Source organism: Siphateles boraxobius, unplaced genomic scaffold (genome assembly GCF_051911475.1).
Source record: "Siphateles boraxobius isolate OS27281-9 unplaced genomic scaffold, OSU_SipBor_1 24, whole genome shotgun sequence".
Lineage (NCBI taxonomy): Eukaryota > Metazoa > Chordata > Actinopteri > Cypriniformes > Leuciscidae > Siphateles > Siphateles boraxobius.
In genome coordinates this window covers 190408-217357 of record NW_027508855.1, presented here as the reverse complement: position 1 = coordinate 217357, position 26950 = coordinate 190408, and the positions used below count along the sequence as shown (strand labels likewise).

Genomic DNA, 26950 nt, shown 5'->3' with positions numbered 1-26950 from the left:
AATGGAATCGTCGATGCTGCCACGCCCCCATGTCGCGCCCGTGATGGAAAGTTCGGATCGTTTTACTGACTCTATTGTTCAGTCTCGTTCATCAAAATTAACTAATCTTTTTTCTAGTCATTCAGGGGCTTTAAATGTTATACTTTTAACAGGCAAATTCCCCGAACACATCCATCTACGCAATCTTGATCATATTCTGAATTAAGAAATCATTATAATGCAGTCAAAAATAATTTACAAGGAACATTAATAATTACTTGACCTTCCGAGTCTTTTGTTCATTTGTCGCATGACAGAGGCAATGCACGGATCGTTCATGAACGACTCATCACGGCGCGGAAAAAAAACACACGTGTTGAAAGGCTATGATTCCTCTGACTTAGATTCTATGCCCAAGCCCGAACTTGGCCCGACCCGGGGCCGATATTTCCCGTCACTATCCTCGGGCCGGGCTCTTGATCTATACGTGCACTCCCAACGCAATAGAGTGCGGCGCGGGACTAGATTTGATGGCCGAGTGCGAGCGCGGGCGGTAATGCACTCACTCTGTGTGTGCGGGAGAATAAAGCGATTCGCAGACTCACGCAAACTAGAAATATCTATGAATAAAACATAAAAACTAATAAATTTGTATTTATCTGTTGCAGAAAAGCAACAAGAACAACTAAAACAAAATAGAACGATTTACAGGCCAGAGATTCTATTTATAACATGTTTGCAGCGTTGAGCGATTTAGCCAATCACAGACATATGTGTTGATTTCTTGAACGCAATGGCCAATCAGAAGCATTTAAGATAGACTCTCCTCACCGCTCAAAACAGACTTTTTGTTCAGTGCTGAATTCTGTAAGCTAGCAAATCCTCTAATTATAACAAACAAAGTGTAGGCTATATATTATGAGAGATTCATTGTGCAGTCAGCTTCATTGATAATAACAGAGATGTGTGAGATTGCAATTAACTGATGTCAGCTTTTTAGGAGCAACAGCAACCTGTGCTTAAAAAAAGAAGTAAAAATCGAGAATCGAATCGAACCGTGACCTTAGAATCGAAAATGTAATCGAATCGAGGATTTGGAGAATCGTCTAAAACTTACGCAATACTCGTTCCCTCTCTAGAGAGAACCGAGGTTACGTTACTAACCGAGTATCATTTTTTTTTTCTGTTCAGTTTTTCAGACTCTAAATATCTTAAACCTAAATATGCAGAAAAAACATTTTTCTTAAGTTACTCTCCCATAGTTTCTATATATAAAGATTTAATATGCATAGTGTGTCCAATGAGAGCTCATTATGTAGTCTAATGAATGATGTATCACTTCAGCTGTGTTGCTGTTCTTTCTCTCTCTATGTTTATACCTTGCACAGAACGTTTCTTGTGCTTCTGTCTTTATTATAATGGAGACCATGAATTAGGCCTATGTATAAATGTGAATGCATGTGTGTAGTAACCTTAAGAATGAAGAGTATTCAGAAGAGTATTTCACAGATATCACAACACAGTGTGATAAACACACTCATAGAGCATAAAGAGCTTTACAAATTTGACACATTAAAATGTAAAATTCAATAACACTTTAGAAATACAATTACATTACACGAAGCATATCGGCCTTTTTTAGTCACAGATATTAAGAAATGTGAATTTGAAAATAAATCATTCATTAGTCCAATAAATGTTATCCTAGTATAGAATAGAATATAGAATAGGCCTATCTGAACAAATGCAAGCTCCTAGCATACATTGCAGAAACAGATCTAAAAAGACAATAGTAAACAATCATTATTCGTTGAAATCAGAGCTGAGTCACAGTTGATTCAGTTCTGTTCAATAACTGTGTAAAGTTCATCAATTATGGAATGAGTGTAATTCAGATATAAAGCAGTGATGTCATGACCATATTTTTAGAGCATCTTCAATCTTTTTTTTTTTTGCTAAAGTATAATAAATAAATAAAATCAACATCCTCAAATCCACATCTAAAGTGGAACCTCAACCATACTGTTTGCAAAGCAAAATTTAGATTACAACTTAAATCAACGTAAATTACACACAAAAAACATTGTATTGGTTCTTCAGCATATATGTAATAAATATATTTAGTTCTGGAAGGCATATGAGGATTGGAGCGAATTATTATAATACAGTTATTATTATACAATGACAGGACTCGGGCTCATTATTGTTAACAACAATAGGGAAAAGAGACACTGGAATTTCGATTCAGTTATGGATGGGGAAGCAAAAACAACCCAATTCATGCAGAGAGTGAAGAGAGAGGAATGGAATTATGTAAGCCGAAAAGTCTGAAAGAAATATCTGTTAGTGGACCAGGGACAGCAGATATATTGAGGCTTACTCACCCCAACAGATCTAGAGCTGCTTGCGTATGGATTTTGTCTTCTTCTCTGCATAATACCAACTGTTCATTCTTTTTACACTGGTACTTGATGTTAAAGCATGTGTTCAAAAGTTTTTTTAACAGTACAGTTTTGTCAAAACGAGTCAAAGACAATTAAAGAACTGAAATAATTTTTTCTACCATCACTTCCACAGTACATCCTTTTTTTATACTGTTTGAACCTCTCTTCACATCAAGGCGGGAGAACAGGTATAACCATGCGATACAACCATGTTTTGGTCAACACTAGACAAAGAACATGAGAAACATTGGGGTATATAGCCATATATATATATATATATATATATATATATATATATATATATATATATATATATATATATATATAGCCTATATATACAATGCAATTAATGCAGCATCCATTGTTTTTTCATTGAAACATGGCTAATACATTAAAAGAAAATAAGCAGTTGACAAAAAAAAATTCTATACCCAAACAGGTAGAAACTATTAAAGTCTTTCAAAAACTTTCAGTGAAGAAATTAACAGACTTTAAACCTCGCACACACCTTAAAAGCCAAAAATGTGTAAATCGTGATCAGAAAAATAATGACGATAATAATAGTGGGCTTACCTTTGTGTTGCGCTTTAACTTCAAACAACTGGTCTTTCTTGAAGTACACATGTATTTATTAATTTGTGATTAAATTATATACAGTAAGCAATCAAAGAATGCTCTCTTTATAATGGCTGAAGCTGTCGATGACACGGCATGAGTTTATCTGGACACTTATCTGGACACAAAACTCCCGTTATAATCAGTGACACGGTTACACTGCACAGTATTTGTACACCACTTGCATTGTTATTTATGGTGAAAGCATTCGTAAGAGTGCAGAAATCACATTGTAATGACGAGATATTGCAAGAATGTTAGAATGGTTTTGAGTACAATTTACTCAGACATTTATTCTGTTTGTGTTTCATGAATGCAGCCCAATATGTCCATTATATTTTCTCTGCCTTCCAGGATGCAGTGTGCTCTTTCAGAGACTATAATTGCTATCAATCAATTGCGAGACAATAGCATAAATGGACTTAAATGCAGTGTGTTTATATTTTTGTTCAGCCACACTAACATCAGTTGTGGGTAAGTTAAATGCAGTGTTCTCAAACTGGACATACAGAACAAGTAATTTATAATGGGGCTGAAATGTTTAATATCCTAAAAATATTAACAGTATAACAAAGGTTTGATAATACTACAAACTATACATTCATAAAATAACAAAAACTGCAGTCACACAGTGCATGGCGCAAGAAAATTTCCTCTCTCTGATAAGGAGGCTGCTTTCTTTTCCTTCTGATTAAAGGGTAACTAAACAGTAAAACAACTTTTTTTAGTTAATGATCTGTAAAAATGGAGCTTCATAAATGCTGTTCATTGATTCAAGTAACTTTTTGGGTATAAAGTGTTTTAATTCTACAATATATGGTGTAAAAACGTCTGAGTGCTGCCCTCTTCAGGTTGAACGATTTTCCTAATGGTGGTTGCGGTGGTTCGTGACGTAAGCGGTGGCAGGTGACATAAGCAGGTTCCAGCTCATCACGCCCTTGGTACGAGCTACCACGCCCTTGGCAGAATAAAAACCATCTTGTTTCGTCAAAACCACTGTAGCGAGTCAGGAGTTGGAATTGCGAGTATTGAAAACGATCAGGATGAATTAATGAATTAACTGGACTTAACACTCTGGTCTTGTCATATTTCATAGCTATGGGTATCTCCCTACAACAACGTTTGTGTGCATCTTACGTCATTGCAAACGTGCACGGCGCATGACAGAAAATACTATGTGGGTCAATATATTGTGTTTTTATTAATTTGGTGCTATTATGCATAGCTGAGTAAAGCACTAAAAATGGTAATGGCCCGGCACTGAGGCCAACAACAGAAAGACATGGAACAGAACCTCCAAGTGTTACCATTGATCAGATGATGGACAATCTGAATGCATATTTGGGCAAAAGGCTGGGACTGAGGAAGTGCCATGATGACGTGCCTGAAGTACGGCATCAAGCACTCAGAGAGTGGACTATGGGCTTTGCCGGACATTGAAAGGGCTTATGGAAAGCTGCAGCGCTTAAGGACAAACACCAACATAGATGGTTTGTCTGTGATTTTGGTAAAACAAATTCTACAGCATCGACAGAAGTGTGAGACTGACAAATCACAGCGTGAGTACAAAGCAGAGAAAGCAAAGGTTCGAGCACTGGCTGAACAATTGCAGAATGAAAAGAAGGACAAAGAAAGACTCTTAAATGATAATGACAAGCTGTTAAAGTTGCTTTCCACACAGCTGGAATCAAAAGACTGTTCTGGACAAAAAACTCCCATAAAATCTAGCAGCAAGATAGAGAAAGAGTTATTATATCCATCTAAAGACCTCAAGAAGATTGAGGATCAACAACGTCATTATCTGCTAGGAGAAAGTGACAGCAGCTCGACTGGGAGCCCTGATGACAGTGATGTTGAACCTGAGACACATGCTTATGTCACCAAGAAGAACAAAAAGGTTAGACTCACTCCTGTAATTTTCAAGAACAGAAGGACTGAAATTGAAGTTGACAATGAGGAGGAGTATGAGGAGGAAGGCGAAAGACAAACCCGCATCGTAAAAAAAACGATTAAGGAATAAGTTCCCTGTAAAACATACCAGCCAGCTTCACCGGAGCAATTAGACAAGTGGTCTAAGGAATTAACATATGTGTACAAACAACTACGAAAAGTATGGCAATTTCTTCAACGCTTACAGAAAATCGACAATTTACATCCTATAGATGGTGTGATGATTGTTAATGTGAACTTAAGGGACAAGGAACAAAAGAGGATAACTGAAAGTGTTGAAAACAGGGTAGGCGAGTCTCAAGAAAACATTGAGGCTGGATGGGAAGCTGTACGAACATTCTTGTTTTAACTGAAACCTGCAGAGGTTAATTGGGCTAGAATTACCTCATGTATGCAGAAGACTGGAGAAAGTGTTGCAGAGTTCCAAGAACGCTTCAGACAAATTTGGTTGGAACATGGTGGTTTAAAAGACAGCGAGGATCTTGACAAGGACACTAGCATGCCTCTGTAAACTGCTTTTGTAAATGGACTGAAACCTGAAGTTTCAAAAGCACTCAAAATTCGATATGACGACTGGGACAGCGTTGGAATATCTTTTAATCAAATTGCTAAGTGGTCAGCAAAGATTGAAAGAACACATGAAGTCAAACTCAGAGCATTGCGATCGAAGACAATGTCATACAACAACAGGACAATGTGGAATGAGCATAACGAAAATGAAGATAATAGACAGTCAAAAACTCAAGGAAGATGCAGGTACTGCAACGAAGAAGGACACTGGGTTTGTGATTGCAAGCTGAGTTTAAAATATCAAAGTGATGAGGAGGACAACCTTTTGAGAAGGTTTCAGCAGTTGACAGCCAAACAAAAACAGACTCTGCTAAAAGCTGTAGAGCCGCAGGGTAACGGAAGAGCCTCTCTCTGCAGCACCAACTAGTGACATCTCATCCGACAACTGATGGACTCCATGTGTATGCAAAAATGACAAATGAAGACACCACCCCAAAGTAGGGGTGGGCGATATAGCCTCAAAATTCTATCACGATATTTCAAGAATATTTGCGATAATGATATTTATGACGATAAAGACATTTTTTTTGTTGTTGTTGAAAGTTTTCTTATTATGTTTATCTCCCCTAAATGTTTGCTCACTCATTGCGTTTTTACAATGTGGCAATTTTGTTGTTAAGAGTTTACACAACACAAGGAAGCTTGATTTCAATCTTTGAATTAAATGTTATATGTGTGTAGGTCTAACACCAGTATTCAAAAATACTACAGAAACATAATAAAGTAATCAAATGTAAAATAACACATAGTCTTTTAGTTCTGTTTCCTGATTAAATTAAATACATAGGCTAATAATTCTCATTCATTACAATTAAAGCTATCTTTTGTTGTTTTGACGACAACATTAATGACAGACGCATAGCCTATGGCTGCTGTCACTTTTACAGCTAGTGCACGGATCCATTGCTGTTTTCATTATACTGTCTGTCACACTGTCACATGCGTTTTATACATAACTGACTGTGTTTATGAGTATACTTACCAAGACCGGAAGTTTTACACAATTTTGCGTTTTTCCCCCCATTAAAGTGATATAATCCGCCAAAAATAACTTTAGTTTCTCGCGAGCTGTACTCTATGTATGCACGCAGTGCAACTCTCTCAGACAGTGCGCGAGTAGCTTACTGGATAGTTTAAAATCGCTTGAATGTTTAAACTGATAAGAATTAAGAAGACTTTAAAATTATAAACTTTAGTTCCCTTTCGAGAGGTCTCTCCTATTGCGTAAGTAGCTTACGCTATGGGGAAAACTCCTTTTCTCGAGAATATTGAAGTCTTTATGTAAAACGCATTGCAGCTGCACAGCTGACAGCAATGAACGAAGGAAGCTCGGTCATTGGCTGTGCTGCGGCAACTTGCTCGAACCAATGACGGGGCGACTCTGAATGCGCGACCAATGAGCGCGCTTCGCGCCCGCACGCGTCAGAGCCCGCCAAGATGGGCATGGCCAAGAGCTATTTATTGGGCGCCCCGTCATGAGAGTTCTTTAGATTTAATCTCCTTCAGCGAACACCTTCTTCGCTGAATCCTCCGGATTATTGAAGCCTTCGCCGCCGTCGAAAAGCATACCAGCGGGATTGATACGAGGACGTCGGCACCTTCAGCCGCCTTCGAACGTCATCCTACTGAGCCATCCGGCGTGCCACACACGCAAGTATCTTTACATCTGTTCGCCCCGCGACACTTGTAAAAGAGCAATTTTCTGAGGCGTTGTTTCAAATGCCTTCCTGCGCGTCGTGCAGAGACCTTCTCCCGGACAGGGATCGTCACATCATCTGCGCTCGCTGCCTGGGCCGGGACCACGCAGAAGCTGCTTTGACCAAGGGCGGATGCCCGGAATGTGATGACCTTGGGTCTCTCCGCACTGCGGGCTCGCCTCGCCGCTTTCGCCGTGAGCGAGCCCATCGCCCCCACCCCTCTGTTTGAGCCGCGCACTAAGAAAAAGCGCCGCTCACAGAGGCTTCCTGAACCGGAGCTTAGTGACGTCAGGCCGAGCCAGTCTCCGCGTGCTTCACCGCCGCTCTTACCTTCCCCACCGCCGATTCAGTTCACCCAGCCGGACCCACACCCCTCTAGCAGAGCGGTGGGCCTTGTGACTTTCGGCGCGTCCGAGGACGATGGGGGAATGGATGACAGCTTGTCCATCGACGCTGCATCGGACGACTGGCCGGGCTCCACTCTCGACCCCGCCCCGTCGACGCTAGCTAGCACGAGCGGGGGCTCCACCATGGATACGGAGATTATCCGCGTCCTCTCGAAGGCCGTAGAGGACCCGGGCTCGATTGGTCTTCTCCCGAAGAACCAACCCGAAGCCGACTGGATGAGTGGTTTCTGCAGGGGCGCCAGCAGGCCCCTCGGCAAAGGCCTTCTCCCTTCTTCCCGGAGGTTCATGACGAACTCACCAAGTCATGGAAAGCCCCCCACTCTGCGCGTCTGAAGCCTTCTTTTTCTTTGTCGCTCTCCTCTGTGGACGGCGCGAAGGAAAGAGGCTACGAGGGAACGCCGCCCCTCGAGGAGGCCGTGTCCAATCATCTCTGCCCGCCCTCCACCACCGGATGGAAAGCCAAAGCTTCCCACCCCTCGAAGCCCTGCCGCACTACTTCTGCTCTCGCCAGTCGCGCCTACGCCGCCGCCGGCCAAGCTGCATCAGCGCTATACTCAATGGCGGTACTTCAAGTGTTCCAAGCTAAGCTTCTCCGCTCTATGGACGAGTCTGGCCCCGAACCCGAAGCCTTTAAGGACCTACGCAGCGCAACTGATATAGCTCTGCGAGCCACGAAGGCCACTGCCCAGTCTATTGGCCGCGCCATGGCTAATTTGACTGTTCTCGAGCACCATCTGTGGCTGACTCTGACGGAGATGAAGGACGCGGATAAGGCGCCGTTTCTCGACGCGCCTATCTCCACCAGCGGGCTGTTTGGACCGGCGGTTAAAGGTTTCGCCGAACGCTTCACTGAGGCCCAGAACGCTTCACAAGCTATGAGCCATTTCCTGCCCAAGCGCTCCAGCTCATCGCAGAGCAGACAGAGACCGCCACAGCCGCAGCGGGCTAGAACAGCTCCCACCGCCTCTCAGCCCGCGCCTCATGCTGACGCTCGATGCCGCTAGCGCTCCCACACCCGCTAGCCGCCTCCTGAGCGACGGGGTCCTCGGCCCAAGATTGTGTTGAACCCTGAGCATCGAAAGCCGTCCTAGCCACAGGAATGAGTCGCAAAAGCCGGACCACTCTCTCTGCAAAAGCTCAAACATTACCCAGTCCCCTTACAGGCGGCTGGAAATGTCCATACAGCAGTCAATGGGCCAGTCACAGAGCTCGCTCACCTGCAAACAAACGCCGTTTTTTACGGCGACGCACAGAAAACACAAAAAGAGTCTTTTTTTGCCTGTGTCACTAAGGGTTCACATGTCCACAAAGTGTGCATTCCCAGATACTGTCAAAACAGTGCCAAATTCATTCCCAGCTCAGGCTGCGCGCCCCATGAATGTAGATCACGTGCCTACGGTCATGTACGCACCACTACACACAAGCACTGTTCACACAGTTAGGAATTCATCCCCAGTAAAAGCGGGAAACATTATAAAAGTGACGCGTGTGCCTACCACTGTTTATGCACCCCCACTTATAAACACTGTCCTTACAGTGTCAAACACAACCCCAGCTCAGGCTGCGAGTTTTACAGACATAGCGCGCGCTGTTGTAAGCACACACGCGCCCATTCACTCAGCTGCTCAGCGCGCGCCCGCGCCTCTGAGAGCTACGAGCTCAGGCGATTTGCTGGCCGGGTCCCTACGTCACAGCGGCCCGCCCCTAGCCTGTATTCAGCCCATATCTGTACACGCATGGGAAAACATTCCAGATATGCCGAAATGGGTATTGAATATAGTAAAGCACGGATACTCGCTCCAGTTCGCTCGCAGACCACCACGTTTTACGACTGTGGTTGAGACGAAAGTGAGAAAGGAGTGTTCACAGGTTCTACGCACCGAGGTGCGCTAACTAATAGAAAAGGGCGCTGTGGAAACTGTTCCCCCCTCTATGAGCGAGGCAGGTTTTTACAGCCGCTATTTTCTCGTCCCGAAAAAGGATGGTGGTCTCCGCCCCATCCTAGATCTCAGACACCTGAACAAAGCACTAATGATTCGCTCGTTCAGAATGTTAACAACCAAGCATATCCTCGCGCAAGTACGCCCAGGAGATTGGTTTCTCTCAGTGGATCTGAAAGATGCTTACTTTCACATTCCAATAGCGCCTCATCACAGGCCGTTTCTGAGATTCGCTTTCGAGGGACAGTCTTACCAGTACACAGTACTTCCGTTCGGCCTGTCCCTGGCTCCCCGTACATTCACGAAATGTATGGACGCAGCACTTTCCCCCTTGAGACGAAGGGGAGTGCGAATACTGAATTATCTCGACGATTGGCTGGTCCTAGCACAATCAGAGAGTCAGTTAATAACACACAGATCTTGGATTATCAGCCATTTAGAATGCCTGGGTCTAAGAATCAATTTAGCAAAAAGCATACTATCTCCCAGCCAGAGGATTTCTTTCCTGGGAATAGTTCTAGACTCGATGCAAATGACAGCGCGTCTCTCATCAGAGCGCGCGCTCACCATCCGGCGCCTTGCAACATCATTCAGGGCGGGCGCGCGCGCCCCTGTCAAGCGGTTTCAGAGGATGCTCGGTCTCATGGCCTCAGCATCGGCCGTACTCCAGCTAGGATTGTTGCATATGCGCCCTCTCCAACGCTGGCTCAAGAGCCGCGTCCCTACTCACGCGTGGCGTTCGGGCCACTTTTTAATCAGAGCGAACCACGGCTGTATAAAAGCCCTGACGCACTGGAAAGCCGCCGACTGGTACCAGTCAGGCGTGAGTCTGGGTGTGAACACAAGTAGAAAGATGATAACGACAGATGCCTCCAAAATAGGTTGGGGGGCCCTTTACGAGGGCAGGCCTGTCTCCGGCTTTTGGTCAAACCCGGAGAAGCGCCTACACATAAACTGTCAGGAGATGAAAGCGGTCGCTTTGGCTCTCAGAGCCCTGCTTCCACATCTAAAAAACGAACACGTCCTGTCCGAACGGACAACATGACGGTAGTGTCGTACATAAATCGCCAGGTTGGACTCAGGTCGAGCTCCATGCATTCAATGGCCAGGAGACTCATTTTATGGTCCCAGCACAACTTGCGCTCGCTGAGAGCAGCGCATGTGCCAGGCGCCCTGAACCAGGGGGCAGACATGCTATCCAGAGACAAGATTCTCCCAGGAGAATGGGCTCTCAACCCGCTGACGATTCAATGGTTATGGAAAACCTTTGGCAAAGCGGAGATCGACCTCTTCGCCTCCAAGGAGAACGCGCACTGCTCTCTTTTCTTCACGAAGAGCACGGACGCGCTCGCCCAGAGCTGGCCGAGCCGCCCCTTATATGCCTTTCCCCCGATCGCGATGCTGCCACAGGTCATCAGTCGGGTCAGAGAGGAGAAAAACGCAGTGCTTCTGATAGCCCCACTCTGGAAGAACCAAACATGGTTTCCAGATCTGATGCAAATGCAATCTGCACCACGGCCGATTCCACTGAGGCCAGACCTCCTCAGTCAGGCCAGCGGGATGATATTTCATCCCCGCCCCGATCTGTGGGCCCTTCATGCATGGCCCCTCAACAGGTTCCCAGGAACCTCACGAGCGGAGCGCTAAAAACCATCGCTGAGGCGCGGGCGCCCTCCACGAGACGCTTATATGCCCAGAAATGGAAAGTGTTCAGTGACTGGTGTAATGCCAAGGGCCTGAACCCTGAGACATGCGAGATTACGAACGTACTCGCTTTTCTACAAGGGCTTCTGGAGGCGGGCCGCACCCCCTCCACGCTCAAAGTATATGTGGCGGCCATCACAGCGTCACACAACCCTGTAATGGAACGTCCATTGGGAAGAAACGACCTAATTATTCGTTTCCTAAGGGGCGCTAGGAGGATGAACCCTTCACGCCCCCCCTCAGTGCCGATCTGGGACCTAGCTACTGTCCTAGACGCTCTTAAAGGGCCCCCGTTCGAACCACTCCGAACCGTGCACCTTAAACAGCTCTCGCTCAAGACTGCGCTCTTGCTGGCACTCGCCTCGGTCAAGAGAGTGGGCGACCTGCACGCGCTTTCGACAAGCGCTGCCTGCCTAGAATTCGGACCTAACGACTGCAGGGTCGTCCTTAGACCGAAACATGGGTATATTCCTAAAGTGCTCACCACTCCCTTCAGAGCACAGGTTATTTCCCTAACTGCGCTATCGTCTCCAGCAGACGAACACGACGCTAATCTACTCTGCCCCGTTAGGGCTCTCAGAGTGTATTTGGAGCGTTCTGCCCTATTCAGACAGACAGAACAACTGTTTGTATGCTTTGGCGGCCGTACGAAAGGTTCCGCCGTTTCAAAGCAGAGAATCTCTCACTGGATAGTTGAGGCTATAGCGCTGGCTTATGAAGCTAAGGGACTTCAATGCCCCTGGGGAGTCAAAGCACACTCCACCAGGAGTGTGGCTTCTTCCTGGGCATGGTCGAGCGGGATACCGATCGAGGATATTTGTGCGGCGGCAGGCTGGGCCTCACCGTCCACATTTATCAGGTTCTACAACCTACAGGTCCCGACATTGCATTCCAATGTACTATCAGCATGATACTAGTTGAACTACGAGTTCGTATCTAGATTATGTATGTGCTTGTGTCACACTGAGCGCATTCTAGCCGCTCTGTATTTTTTCCCACATATAAAGCTCGCCTCTGCCAGCTAGTTGGATGATAACTTTGCTTTTTAGCTCAGGCACCTGCCTCTGGCTATCATAAGGCGAAGTTCAGCACGCACGGCGTTTTGCATGGTGTTCCCATAGCGTAAGCTACTTACGCAATAGGAGAGACCTCTCGAAAGGGAACGACTCGGTTACTAACGTAACCTCGGTTCCCTGAGAGGAGGGAACGAGTATTGCGTAAGCTGCTGTGCTTGTGCTTGGTTAGTTCGGTTCAGTCGTTTTAACCTAAAGAACTCTCATGACGGGGCGCCCAATAAATAGCTCTTGGCCACGCCCATCTTGGCGGGCTCTGACGCGCGCGGGCGCGAAGCGCGCTCATTGGTCGGGCATTCAGAGTCGCCCCGTCATTGGTTCGAGCAAGTTGCCGCAGCACAGCCAATGCACAGCACAGCACAGCTTCCTTCGTTCATTGCTGTCAGCTGTGCAGCTGCAATGCGTTTTACATAAAGACTTCAATATTCTCGAGAAAAGGAGTTTTCCCCATAGCGTAAGCTACTTACGCAATACTCGTTCCCTCCTCTCAGGGAACCGAGGTTACGTTAGTAACCGAGTCGTTACGATGCACTGATGGCCCGATTGTGCAAGAGACCATTCAGTCATGTCCCGACTCCTAAACGCGCGAGAGAGAAGACGCGCGTCGGCAGCCCCGCTGAACACTCAAGCTGTTTGTGAAATTGTTAAATCGTCATCGGAGGCTGACAGGCTGTTCTCGCGCTCAGACAGGTGTTGTTGTTGTGCGTGCTAGGGAATGTAAATGCGCCATACGTCATGGCGTCGCTATATCATTGATATCGTGATATGACACTTTTTTATCATGTAAAAATGTATACCGGTATTATCGTGGACGGTATGATATGGCACACCCCTACCCCAAAGGTAAAAGCATACACAGAAGTCTCAACAACTGAAGCCAAAGATGATGTTGAAGGTGCTGCTAAACAAGCCGTAAAGGAGAGAGGTGCACATACAGCGGCATTAAGACAACTTCAGCAAGTTTTGCCATGTAAACTGATTCAAGATGAAGCATCCAGAAAGCAAATGCCATCAGTGATGGAAGCTAAAACAAAACTGCATAATGACAAGCAAAGCAAAAAAAAAATCTAACATCTGACAGCCTTGCCCAAACTGATGGAAGTGTTTATCAGAATCCAGATATGGCGGGACTAGGGTTTTTAGGCTCTAGCTTGTCGCCTGAGGACGAAGACATAAACCTACAGCCACTGATAAAAACAGTAGTGTCCTGTCAATATTAAATAGGGACAGTTTTTCAGGCAGTTATGAACTATGCGTTTAAAATATTTTCCTTGGAAAAGATACGTTCCCCGTTTCTCTTTTGTGTGATTGCAGGTGTTCCAGCGTTCCAGAGGATGAGCAAAGACATCCAACGTTTAGACTGCACTGGCCACCTAGATGAAAACTCATGAATATACACAGAGGCGAACCAACATTGAGTAGGGGCCCCAGGCAAAATTAATCAATTAGGCCCTCTAAAATAGTTTTTTGTAATGCTCCTATAAAGAAATATAGCCTATCATTAGGATCTTAATTTAATATTTTTTTTGTATTATTATTATTATGTTAGTTTATCAGCTAATTATGTTAACTTAACTAATTTACTTTTTTTAACATGTGTTTTACAATGCAGTACAGACACTTTCCAAGCGGTGTCGCTGGTGATGTGCGCACGTTAGAGCTTAGATCCTCTGACCGAGCTCGAGCCCGAACATTTCAAGCCGAGCCCGATATTTCCCGTCACTATCCTCGGGCCGGGCCGGGCCTTTGATCTAAAGACGTGAACTCCCACCGCAAAAGAGTAAAACGATTTGCGGGACTCCCACAAACTAGAAATATCTATGAATAAAACATATAAAAACTAATACATTTTCATTTATCTGTTGCAGAAAAGCAACAAGAACAGCTAAAACAAAATAGAAATGGTTTACAGGCCAGAGTTTCTTTTTTATAACATGTTTGCAGCGTTGAGCGATGTAGCCAATCACAGACATATGTGTTGATTTCTTGAACTCAATGGCCAATCAGAAGCATTAAAGATAGACTCCCCTCACTGCTCAAAACTGACTTTTTGTTCAGAGCTGAATTCTATATGATGGCAAATCCTCTAATTATAACAAACAAAGTCTATATATCATGAAAGATTCATTGTGCAGTCAGCTTCATTGATAATAACAGAGATGTGTGAGATCGCGATAAACTGATGTCAGCTTTTTAGGAATTATTAAGGGAGCTCATTCAGTCATGCCAAACCATGCACGCAGTATCTGCTTGCTTTTATGTTATAACAGTGAGCAATAACAAATAATTTATCACGAGCATTTATGCTGATGTGTATCATGGCGAAACGTAACGTTAGGCTAACTTGAAAGTATTTGGAGGTACAGAAAAAAGGTCTATTTGCGGGCGGGAGCGGGACAAAACATAAAAGTCGTGGGCGGAAGAAAGTAACATAGAAAGTAGTTGAGAACGTCAGTTATAACGACCCAAAAATGGTCGGGTTTAAATCGGACTCGGGCTCATAATTGGGCCTGCAGTTAATTATCCTTAACGTAACGTTAAGTCTTAAGTCAATTAATCATTCTTCACATTCTCCATCACTTACCGCAGTCCTCTTTTCTCTTTTCCTCATCATTTAGCCTTTTTCCCTCCGCTTCCGCTTCGGACGGATATGTCCTCTTCATTTTTAATAACGTTAACATTACTTGAATTAATCCTTTTTCGGCTACAGAAACGCGAGTAAGCGCTGCGACAGTTGAAAAAGGCGCCAGAAGCAGCAAAAGCATAAGCAGCCTTGCCAGAGAGGGGGTCCCACTAAGGGGGATGCGGAGGTGTTGCGGCGTCACTGCGTATTATTACAATATGAACATTTCTGATTGTTTAAATGATCGGCCCTCTTGGGCCCCCTCAAAATGCGGGGCCCCAGGCAATTGCCTGCCTTGCCTGCCCTATTGCAGCGCCTCTGAATTTACACAGAACACAACACTATCCGCCACTTCCAAAAGATCACAACTCCAAAATAAAAGCTTCCAGAGGATTCAAGCATTCAAGAGGATGCAAAGTTTCACCATGAACTCTTATACTGTAATTTTAAGAAGGAACCTGTATACAGCACGTGTACATGATATCTATTTGTTTTATGTTATTTATTCATGATTTATTGTAACTTTTATTGCAAGAATGAACCTGCATACAGCAAGTGTACATGAAATCTATTTGCTTTATGTTCTTTATTTTTTTATGCGATCAAATATGATCAAAGGAGGGATTGATAGATTTTGTATTTTCAGATATCAGATTCATTTACATTGTGACTGTGTATCAGATGTAATCCACTCTGTCTGTGTCTGCAAAGGTGTGTGCCAAATGGCCCATACAGATGAATGGCCCATTCAGATGTAGGCTATGGCCCATAGAAACTTATTGGTGTGAATAAATAAAAAGAATCAGCATTGCTCAGAGTGGATTAGATCGATCTCCTGTGGGAGGTCTTGACAGGTTTCTATTGTTTGTAGCCCATAGGCAATGTCTTCATGTATAAAGTTATGTCTCACAGACAGAACTTTGGGTTAAGATTGTTGAAGGGCAGTAGGCTAACATCGCTGCTGAAGGACTGCTACACTACAAACATTCAATAAATTCTTCTACCCACAAGAACTCTTGTCAAGGTTACTTATTTTATGTATTGGATAAATCTAATACATTGGCGAGCCACCCAAACCACTGCTCGGCCAAATACAGCAAAATCTAACACCGTCCTAAGCACAGCACTGAGCAAAAGGATAATGGAAGCTCCACAGATCACTCTGCCAGAGAGCACTTCTTTCTTTGAGTGGTGCCTTCAGTTTTCTGTGTTTCTTGGCGGTGGGACCAAAACATGTTCAAGGATATTTCTGTGTTATATAGGCTAGCAACTTTCCAGTGTTATTCTAAATGAATAACATAAAAATAAATAAAAATTACTGCATGAAGTACATACTCTGAAGAAAAACTACTGTAAAAGCAACAAGAATATTGTAACTATTCAGTTACAGTATCAACCAGAGATTTGGTTGATCTCTTTGTCCAGCTTCCGTCAGTGTCAGTCCATGGTTGATAACATGGTCAATAAGTGTTGCACGGATTTCTTGAGTCAAATTTGGTCCTCGTCTTATTTTCTTCTTTCCTTCTTTCTTTCAGGTTCTATCAACTCTTCAAGTCCTTCTCTACCTCTTCCTCTACCTGGGCCTCTTCCTCTATCTCCTCCTTCTCCTCGTCATCTACCTGGGCCTCTTCCTCTACCTGGGCCTCTTCCTCTATCTCCTCCTTCTCCTCTTCATCTACCTGGGCCTCTTCCTCTACCTGGGCGACTTCCTCTATTTCCTCTTCCTCTACCTGGGCCTCTTCCTCTATCTCCTCCTTTTCCTCTTCCTTTACCTAGGCCTCTTCCTCTATCTCCTTCTCCTCTTCCTTTACCTGGGCCACCTGAGCTCCCCCTCTCATTCTCACTCTTCTTCTTCTTCTTCTTCTTCTTCTAGATCCTTCCATTTTTGTTGAAGACATGTGAACTCACCTACCGCCTTTTATAGCACACCTGAGTGCTGCATTTTCAAATTAGCACATGTGTGCTTCCATCTGATGTGGATGTGCTTATCCAATTCGTTCATTAGTGTGGTCATTGGCAATCCGGGGCTTTGTAATGACAAGGAAGTAACCTCACAATCCTTATCTGTGTCTAAGGTGTGAAAATGTGTGTAGAATTTTACAAATCACTGTGTGTAATGTTTTGCAAAAAGGGTGAAGCAGACATTGTGTGTAATGTTGTGCCAATCTGTGGAGGAGTTTTGCTCATTGGAGTAGAATTTTGCAAATTGTGTGGAAATTTTTATTTTAGTGTGTAAACAATCGTAAAAAACTGTAATGTTCAACACGGATCTGACATGCTTCTGTGAGGAAAAGAAATGAATCCATAAATAATAAAATAAAGCTATTCACTTAAAAGTAAATAAGCATTGCATTCCAAACATGTTCCAGATTGAAAACATGAGGTGAGCCAACTGCATTTCCAACTTGTTTGGCTCATTTTAGATACAGCAACCACCACTAGAAATAACAATGCAGCCAGCCTAACTGATATTTTGATTTATTATTCATATGTTTTATTATTCAGAGGCAAAGTCCTCCTTTTTGTATTCGATTTTTTAAGTTTTTGGGGTAATAAAATGGATGCGTGGGTGCGTGCGTCGTGTGTGTGTACTGGTTTGACATACATTATGAGGACTTAAGACCTGTCTATTCGAGATTTCAGGCCACATCCCCTACATGAGTCAAATCGCTAATTAATTACTAAACGATTTTTATTAAAAATGTAAAAATGCTAAAAGTTTTCTGTGATGGGTACATTTAAGGTTAGAGGAACCCGCTTGGTCGGTGCTGAACTACCTGAATACGTTCAAAGGCAGGACAGCTGTCCCACTGAAATTCTTTCAGAGGCTCCTGGGGCATATGGCAGCGGCAGCAACGCTGCTCAATATGAGACCGCCTCAGCACTGGCTTCACGGCCGAGGGAACAACATATGACCCGGTGGGATGCATATGGGGAACACTGGTGGGGTGTCCAGCCACAGGTGGAATATTTCAACCCCAGGGGTGGCAAGGTGGCTTGCCAAGGGAAAGACACATGCTCAGAGAGGCTTACTGTGGAAATACACATGTGGGGGTCGCCCAGAGGGGGGACCATGCACACGGAAGGCACCAAGTCAACGTGCAGGTAATAGACACTGGCGTCGATGTCAGCAGTGCTGGAGGAACTCAGGGCTTGCGGGGAAGCTCACCTGAGGAAATATCGCACGTATTCAGTCCGTGGAGTGGAATGGCGAGCAAGCGAAGACACCTGAGCGGGTCCTAGTACTGGCTGGTTGAAGCGAGTACATGAGAGGACACTGGCTCCACTCGGAGATTGTAGAATCTGGCGAATGTGTTGGGTGTCGCCCAGCCTGCAGCTCTGCAGATTTCTGTTAGCGAGGCGCCATGCGCTAGATAGAGCCCAAGAGGAAGCCACACTCGAGGTGGAGTGGGCTGTCACACCAAGGGGGCATGGTCGACCTTGCTGCTGGTATGCCAAAGCAATGGCGTCCACTATCCAGTGAGACAACCTTTGCTTGGAGAGAGCCTTTACTTTCAGCTTTCCACCATAACAGACAAAGAGCTGGTCTGAGGTCATGAAACACTGCGTTCTGTCTACATAGGCGCGGAGAGCGCAAACTGGACAGAGCAGTGCCAAGGCTGGGTCTTCCTCCTCCAGGAGCAACGCTTGCAGGTTCACCACCTGGTCCCGGAAGGGAGTGGTGGGAACCTTGGGGACATATCCAGGCCGGGGTCTCAGGATCACGTGAGTATGCCGGCCTGAATTCCAGGCATGCTTCGTCAACGGAGAATGCATGCAGGTCCCCTACCCTCTTGATGGAGGCCAATGCAACCAGGAGCGCTGTCTTCATTGACATGAACTTAAGCTCCACTGATTGTAGAGGCTCAAAGGGAGCACTCTGCAGGGCAGTTAAAACCACTGAGAGGTCCCAAGAGGGAACGAGAGGAGGGCGAGGAGGATTTAGTCTACTCGCTCCTCTCAGGAACCTGATGATCAGGTCGTGCTTTCCCACGGACTTACCTTCAACTGTGTCATGATGTGCGGCAATAGCGGCAACATATACTTTCAGGGTGGAGGGAGACAGCCTTCGCTCCAACCCATCTTGCAGGAAGGAAAGCACGACACTAATCAGGCATCTCCGGGGGTCTTCTCGGTGAGAAGAGCACCAGTTGATGAAGAGGTTCTACTTCAACGTGTAGACATGTCCCGTGGACGATGCACTAGCGGAAGCGATGGTAGCCACCACCACTGGTGGTAGGGTACTCAAACCTGCCTCGTCCCGACCAGGAACCACACATGGAGGTTCCAAAGATCGGGACGAGGGTCCCATAGGGTGCCCCGTCCCTGAGAAAGGAGGTCCTTCCTCAGAGGAATAGGCCAGGGAGGTGCTGTCATGAGGAGTACAAGTTCGGAGAACCAGGTCCTGGGCCAGTGAGGTGCGACCAATATGACCTGCTCCTCGTCCTCCCTGATCATGCACAAGGTCTGTGCAAGAAGACTCACTGGGGGAAACGCATATTTTCGAATGCCCTGCGGCCAGCTGTATGCCAGTGCGTCCGTGCCGAGCGTGCCCTCGGTCAGGGAGTAATACAGGACGCAATGGGTCGAGTCGTGGGAGGCAAACAGGTCTACCTGTGCGTCCCCGAACTGGTCCCAAATCAGCTGAACCGACTGGGGATGGAGTCCCCATTGTCGAACATGTAAAACAACTGACAAAGTAACAAATGAAACACAAGGGCTATAAATACATAAGGGCAAACAACTTAACTAGACAATGGATTGAACTAGATCTATGTATGCTAAAAACAAAAATGATAAACTCCACACAAAGGAAGCAGGTGATCAGCAGCTAAAGCGCCAAATGGCCAAAAAAGCAAATCTTTCACCCCATTAGGTCTCAGATCTCTTTCATGCTTGTTGATATTCAAACTAAGTGAAATAATGTTGATTATTCTCCTCTTCATGATTCTTTCAATTCCTCACTCCTTCCCTTCAAAGTAGCAAACATTGAATTATTATCTGTATATGAAATTTAAGCAAAAGATATCGGTATTATTTGATATTGTTAAAGCCTGAAGCCTATCTGAAGTGGATGAGTTTTTCTTTGTTGTGCTGCACAACACTTAGGCCTAAGCACAAGGCAAAGGAATTGCATAAGTTCTCTTCATTTTGATGTCTCAGTTCTTTTTATTTACCTGTTTCTAATATCACCACACAATTGCATCATGAAATCCCACTTTCTTTCCATTTCATGTGCTTCCCCCACCTTGACCTTAATGTTTTAGAATGACAGCAAAAAAAGTTCTAGGGTTCTGTCAGGTGCTTCATATAAAGATCCTTTTAGGGGTTCCCATTCCCAGTCATTGCCTGACTGATTATTTGTGATTACCCATATAGCAATATAGTGTTGGCCCAGATCCGGCCCATCTAGGCCGTTTGGAATCCACGTGTACCAGATGTGGGCCGGATCTGGGTCGACACTGTGTTGTTGTCTGGGTATGTTCAGCTGTGTGTGATTACCTTAGCTCTGCCTTTATAAGTTCTGTGTTTCCACTCAATCATTGCAATGTCTTGTTTGTGTTCCTAGGTTTCCTCGTGTTATGGTTTTGGCACTCTGCCTTGTTTCTCTGGATTTCGCTGTTTGTCTGTGTTTTCGATTGTTTTCCCTGTGGTTATTGACCCTTTGACAGTTTTTTTGGATTTCGAGTAGGTATACTGTATTGTGTTGCATAGCGAGTTCATGCTTCATATTCAATTTTATGGAATTTGAACTTTTCGTTTGAAGTGCTTTTCATCAACTGTAAGATCATTTTACAGTACTGCAAAAAAAAAAAATATATATATATATATATATAATTTTTTTTTGCAAACAATATTTTTTTTGAAAATGCCTTTTTATGCAATTCAATGAAAATGCCTTTTTAATAAAGTTAAGGTGCTGCAAAATATCAAAAGAACCTTTCTTTTTAAAAGTGCACCATTTTCCCAAGACAAGATATACCTGTATATGGGCCATTCTACAGAATTGGTTCAAAGTCAGAGTTGGAAACGTCTGGAACTTTTTTTTTTTTTTCACACATTTTGTATGCATGCAAATTTTATAATATCCAAGGTACACATTTCTAGTGAATCCTTCATACCCCCAAAAAATGCCCATCTTTTAAAATGTATTTATTTATAATGATGTATATGTTGTGCTTCAACTACTGTAAGTTTTGTTTGTTGGCGCCATCTAGTGGAAAATTCTTCATCATTATTCAAATAATTACAAATAATTGTTCGTAAAAAGGGGTTTTATAGCATGATATCATGGGAGTCTATTATGATTCCATAAATTTACTTAGTTCCATTGATCCTAAAAATATTTTTGAGTTCATATAAGGCTCTATCATCAATATGTGGTGATTCAAATAACCATGTACTTTTACCTAGTACTTAAGGACTGAAGACCTTAATGAACAAGCCAAAAATAATTCATATTTAAAAAATCCATATATGCAATTCAATGAAAATACCTTTTTAATAAAGGTAAGGTGCTGCAAAATATCAAAAGAACCTTTCTTTATAAAAGTGCACAGTTTTCCCCAAGACAAGACATACCATTGTATGGGCCATTCTACAGAATTGGGTATAAAGTCAGAGTTGGAAACGTCTTGAATTTTCTTTTTTTTCACACATTTTATATGCATGCAAATTGTATAATATCCAAGGTACACATTTCTAGTAATTGTGCAGTTAATTATCATATTGTATTTTTAGAAAGTTTGGGAATAATTTCCTCTCCCCAAATTTGTCACTACCGAAACACGATAATAAATAATTTGATAAGAAGGCTTATATTGACCTATTCATATTTTGTTTACATCTACCTTGTAAATATATGTTTTGCTATTTTAAAAAAAAAGTTTTCACAGGTAAATCAATAACAATTACAATTTTAACAATATTTCTAATGTAATTTATAAGATTTGTTGTATTTTGAATCCAATCTTTCTTTGTAAAAGGCATTAGGTTAATCATACTGATTTCAAAATGAAGGATTCATTAGTTTGAATATACATTGAACCACACAATATAATAACATCTTAGTTGATAATTCAATGTACTTTATTTTAGACAAAACATGCATGTTTCGGTCGTGACGGCACATTTTCGTATTGACAGTAATGTTTTGGTACAGACCACATCACATTACAGAATTTTAACTCACATACTAAAACACTACTAAAACATAATATACTAATGATTTGCATAACTTTACTAAAACTTTGTTTATTTCCCCCAAATAAATGATTATGTGTTCACTTTTGTCACTACCAAAACAATGTTTCTGTCATGACTATTTCGGTAGTGAAAATTTTAGATAGCCTACTTCTATAGTTAGTCTAACTATAGCCTAATTCAAAGATGCTAATCAGCATATGGTTAACTAGCACAGTTCGGAACAGTTGCACACACACAAAAACTAAATTTTATCGAATAACACTCAAAAAAACATGATGTCACAACCAAAACTGCACAACATGTTTCAGTAGTGACAATTTTAGAGACTTTTGAACATAGTTCAAAGATGATAACCAGCACATGGTTACCTAGCACAGTTGTGAACAGTTGTACACACATAAAAACTCAATTTTATGGAATAACACCCAAAAAAGTTTGCTTAATTACAGAAAAAAGGTGTTTGGTAGTGAAGTTCCTTAAAGTCACATAGATTTTCACACTTTTGAAGAAATTTCCCTCAAAATGATGGTGTCTATCTACAATGAAAGAGAGGCTATGAGAGTGAGGGACACAGGAATATTTCCTGATCAAAAATGTAGGGGTGTGGTTAAAATCAGTCTCAGCCAATGGACTAAAACCATACACACTCTGTTTTGGTAGCGAGATGAAAATGTGGGACACATTTTTTTACATAAAGTTTCATGATTCAAAAATAAAATACAAAATAAATGTTTTTTTTTTAAATTCACTTTTTAAAAGAAATCAAAAAGTTATTTTTAAAAACAACAATGGAAAAAAAATGTAGGGGTTAGGGTTCGGGACAGCCACCTCCCAATTGAAAGTACCCAATAACTTATGATTTTATTTATATTAAACTTACTGATATTTTAAATATTATTGTGGGATTCAATAGATAATAAGGATCTTTGTAAATATCTAACATTTTAATACTTACATGCTTTTTAAATGTGTTGTTTGGCTGTGGGACAGCAGTTTGCACCAATTCTGGAGAATGGCCCATATTTCATTATTGGTGATAATGCTCTAATGTAACACTACAATGGCCTTACAAATATGAAATGCTTAATTAAATCACTAATGTGTTTAAATCATTATATGAACAGTACATGAACAGAGCAATGTACAGACCTCCCCGGCAGGTTTATTAAGAAATTTCAACAAACATAATCAAGTGTTATTTATGGCTCAGAGCAACTTAATTAGATTACCAAAACATGTTTTTATACATAACAAACATGCACAAATATATTTATATCTCAATTAATAAGAAAAATATTTTCTTACAGAAATATTGCACACAAAACAATAAGTGGATATAATGTGTTCATACTGTAAAAAATAATTATTGGTAAAAAGTAATTAAGCGAAATAAAATAAAGGAGATTTTAATCAACAGAAACTCAAAATATTATGTTAAGTTGATTTAATAAAAGAAAAAAAAGTGAAATCATTAAAATAATTTTAGGAGAGTCTTTGTATCCTGGTTCCTGCATATTCTACTTGGGCCTTTTCTAGGCTTTACCCATCATGCATGCTCTATTTTTTGGTAAACAGATTTGTTAAAACGGTTTCTTATTAAGGTTTTTAACCTAAAAACAACTGTTCTGGGATTATATTTCATGTCTTGCACAATAAATAGAAAACGAGGCCTAACTGCACACCATTGCCCTGCAGTGGCGGATCTAGAAAATTTTACATGGGGGGGCAAAGGCAGGGGCAGACGGTGGGAATCCCTATATGTGAATTGCTTTAACAAAACAAACACAAAAACAAAGTATTATTGTTTAATCATGCCCTTACACACTACAAAGGTTTTTAATTCACAACAGGAATAAGCCCAGTGCAGTGTTCAAACAAAACAAAACCGTGCATCTTTTAAAAAGTAAAATTATAACAAGCAAAATGAAAATATTAAAAAAAAGTACAATAATTGTGTCCAAGGACTTTTAGCCTTAATGGTTAAGCTCCAGCTACTTTCTTCAACTACTCTAGCCTGCAAAAGTCAATATGTGAAAACCTCTGGTTATCCTTGTATTAGGGGTGGAACGGTACACAGAAGTCACGATTCGGTTCATACCTCGGTTCAGACATCACGGTTCGGTACGATTTCGGTACAATGGAGTGAAAAGCAAAACAAAAATGCAGAAGGCATTTTTATAAATGTCTTAAGCCTTGTATTTGTTAAATACGTTTTATTAATAAAGGCATAGAACCAGTTTATTTGTAGTGCACTGACAATAGTTTTATATAATTTAATTAGTTTATTAATTAAATTAATAAAAAGACAAAGACCTTGCTATATGTTTGGTATATGTTTGAATGAATTTAAAATTAATTTGCCATATTTCAGATCAATATATTTGTTTTTCTTAATTTTAATTAACCCTAACTTTATTCTTATCTGAATTATAAATAATTGATTTCTGTATAAAATAATACTAGGCTACCATTAAAAACCACATTTGATTTTATTTTTTTAATCAATGTAGAATGTGTAAATTAAAAGTAAAACTGTGTGTGTGTGTGTGTGTGTGTGTGTGTGTGTGTGTGTGTGTGTGTGTGTGTGTGTGTGTGTGTGTGTGTGTGTGTGTGTGTGTGTGTGTGTGTGTGTGTGTGTGTGTGTGTGTGCGATTTTGGTTGGGTGACAGTTGTAGGTTACAGTTTGACAAGAGAGTGTGACAAAAGCACAATGTTGTGTTTTATTGCGAGTGTACACAAATATATGTAAACACTTTGCAGTTTGAATTATATGTTTAAGGAGTATGTTTTTGTTTCCACTGTTCTATCGCGCCCGCGCCTCTCTCTCTCTCTCTCTCTCTCTCTCTCACACACACACACACACACACACACACACGCACAGTTCGATCGCGCCCGCACCTCTCTCTCTCTCTCTCTCTCACACACACACACACACACACACACACACACACACAAACACAGTTCGATCGCGCCCGCACCTCTCTCTCTCTCTCTCTCTCTCTCTCTCTCTCTCTCTCTCTCTCTCTCTCTCTCTCTCTCTCTCACACACACACACACACACACACAGTTCGATCGCGCCCGCACCTCTCTCTCTCTCTCTCTCTCTCTCTCTCTCTCTCTCACACACACACACACACAGTTCGATCGCGCCCGCACCCCTCTCTCTCTCTCTCTCTCTCTCTCTCACACACACACACACACAGTTCGATCGCGCCCGCGCTTCTCCCTCTCGCGCGCGTACATACACAGTTCAGCAATATTGACATCGCAGTCTGTTCAATAGCCTATGCTGCGTTCATACCAAACGCGAATTGAGCGAATTTTTTCGCTATTTAGAGTTTTATTTATTTTTATACCGTGTATTCTACGTGTAAATTCGTGCACCGAACCGTGACGCCCGTACCAATACGAATAGGCCAATAGCCTACCAACGACATGTACCGTTCCACCCCTACCTTGTATTACATTAGCCTACACTGTAGGTCCATGTAGCTAATAATAGCCTATATTACAAATATAAAATCAGAAAGATTTATCACATGCACACACACCCGTTATGTTTAGACTGGCTACTTAATATAATAATCCTAATTGTATTTGTTATTTCCCCAGTTGTAACCTGGTTTCATTGCTGTGATATATGAGAGGAATTGGATTTGCTTAGCTAATCAAATGATCGATCTCCTAACTGGCACTGTATTGTGTGTTGTAACGTAACGGCGACCATCAGTAAACGTTAATTTATATTTTTTATTAAGCTGTATGTCTTTACAAAAATCTCAAATAGGCTAATCAAAGGGAAGAGTGCTCTTACAAATCACGAGGGAGCGATTTGACCGCTGATTTTGGCTAATGTAATAGACTCACTGTTTTTGCTGATGCTGGATCGTCTTTAGCATACACTGCATTCATTAAAAATGTAACTAAGTTAAACGTGTGTTTTACTACACCTGGGGAAACTCACTTCACCTTCAGAGGCTCTGGGGCAGCTCAGTCTCTCCAGTCGGGTTGCACGGCCACCGCACCGCAGCAGACTCGCTCTGTGTGTGTGTGTGTGTGTGTGAGAGAGCCAGACTGAGCGAACGCAGCTCTGCACGTTTGAATCAGGGACGTACTAAGTATTTGAGGGGTAGGGGGAGGGGCTTTAATAAAAATTAAATTGTTCAATTTTGGTAAATGTATCGTTTAGTTCACTGTTTTGAGAAAGCTTGCGAGTTGTTTTTTAAAGTACAGTTTTTGGATCATCAAAGTTAGGGGGGCAGCTGGGGGGGCAAGGCTCTAGAGTGGGGGGGCACCTGCCCCCCCTTGCCCCCCCCCCCCCCCCCCCGTAGATCCGCCCCTGTTGCCCTGAGGTTTCACCGAGAAAAAATATTGTTTACAAAACTGTCAGTGTTTCAAATTATGTATCACATTAACCATGCGCCAATTATGGGCATTGCACCGAAAAACAAAAAATAGTCCTGCAATAGTCCTACATTAATAACCAATATCTGTCCTGGACTGTGCTTAAGATAAGTGAGGGCCATCTTCTGCACTTGTGTCAGCCATAGGTAACAATAACGAAATCAGCACTGAAACCATTTTAAGTGCATTAACTGCCAGCAGATGAGAGTGTTTGATACAAAGAGTGTTTGCATCAACAGTGAAAATTGCACATAAAATAAAGGCAATATGCAGTTAGATGCCTAATTGCTCACCACAAATGCTTTATTGACATATGATCTGAGATTTACAACCAACTG

General features: G+C 42.6%; 1 pseudogene; it reads left to right on the top strand.

Moving 5' to 3' along the window:
• Positions 1–5925, top strand: part of LOC143749289 (uncharacterized) — a 32386-nt pseudogene extending 26461 nt beyond the window's left edge.
• The last annotated feature ends 21025 nt before the right edge of the window (positions 5926–26950 follow it).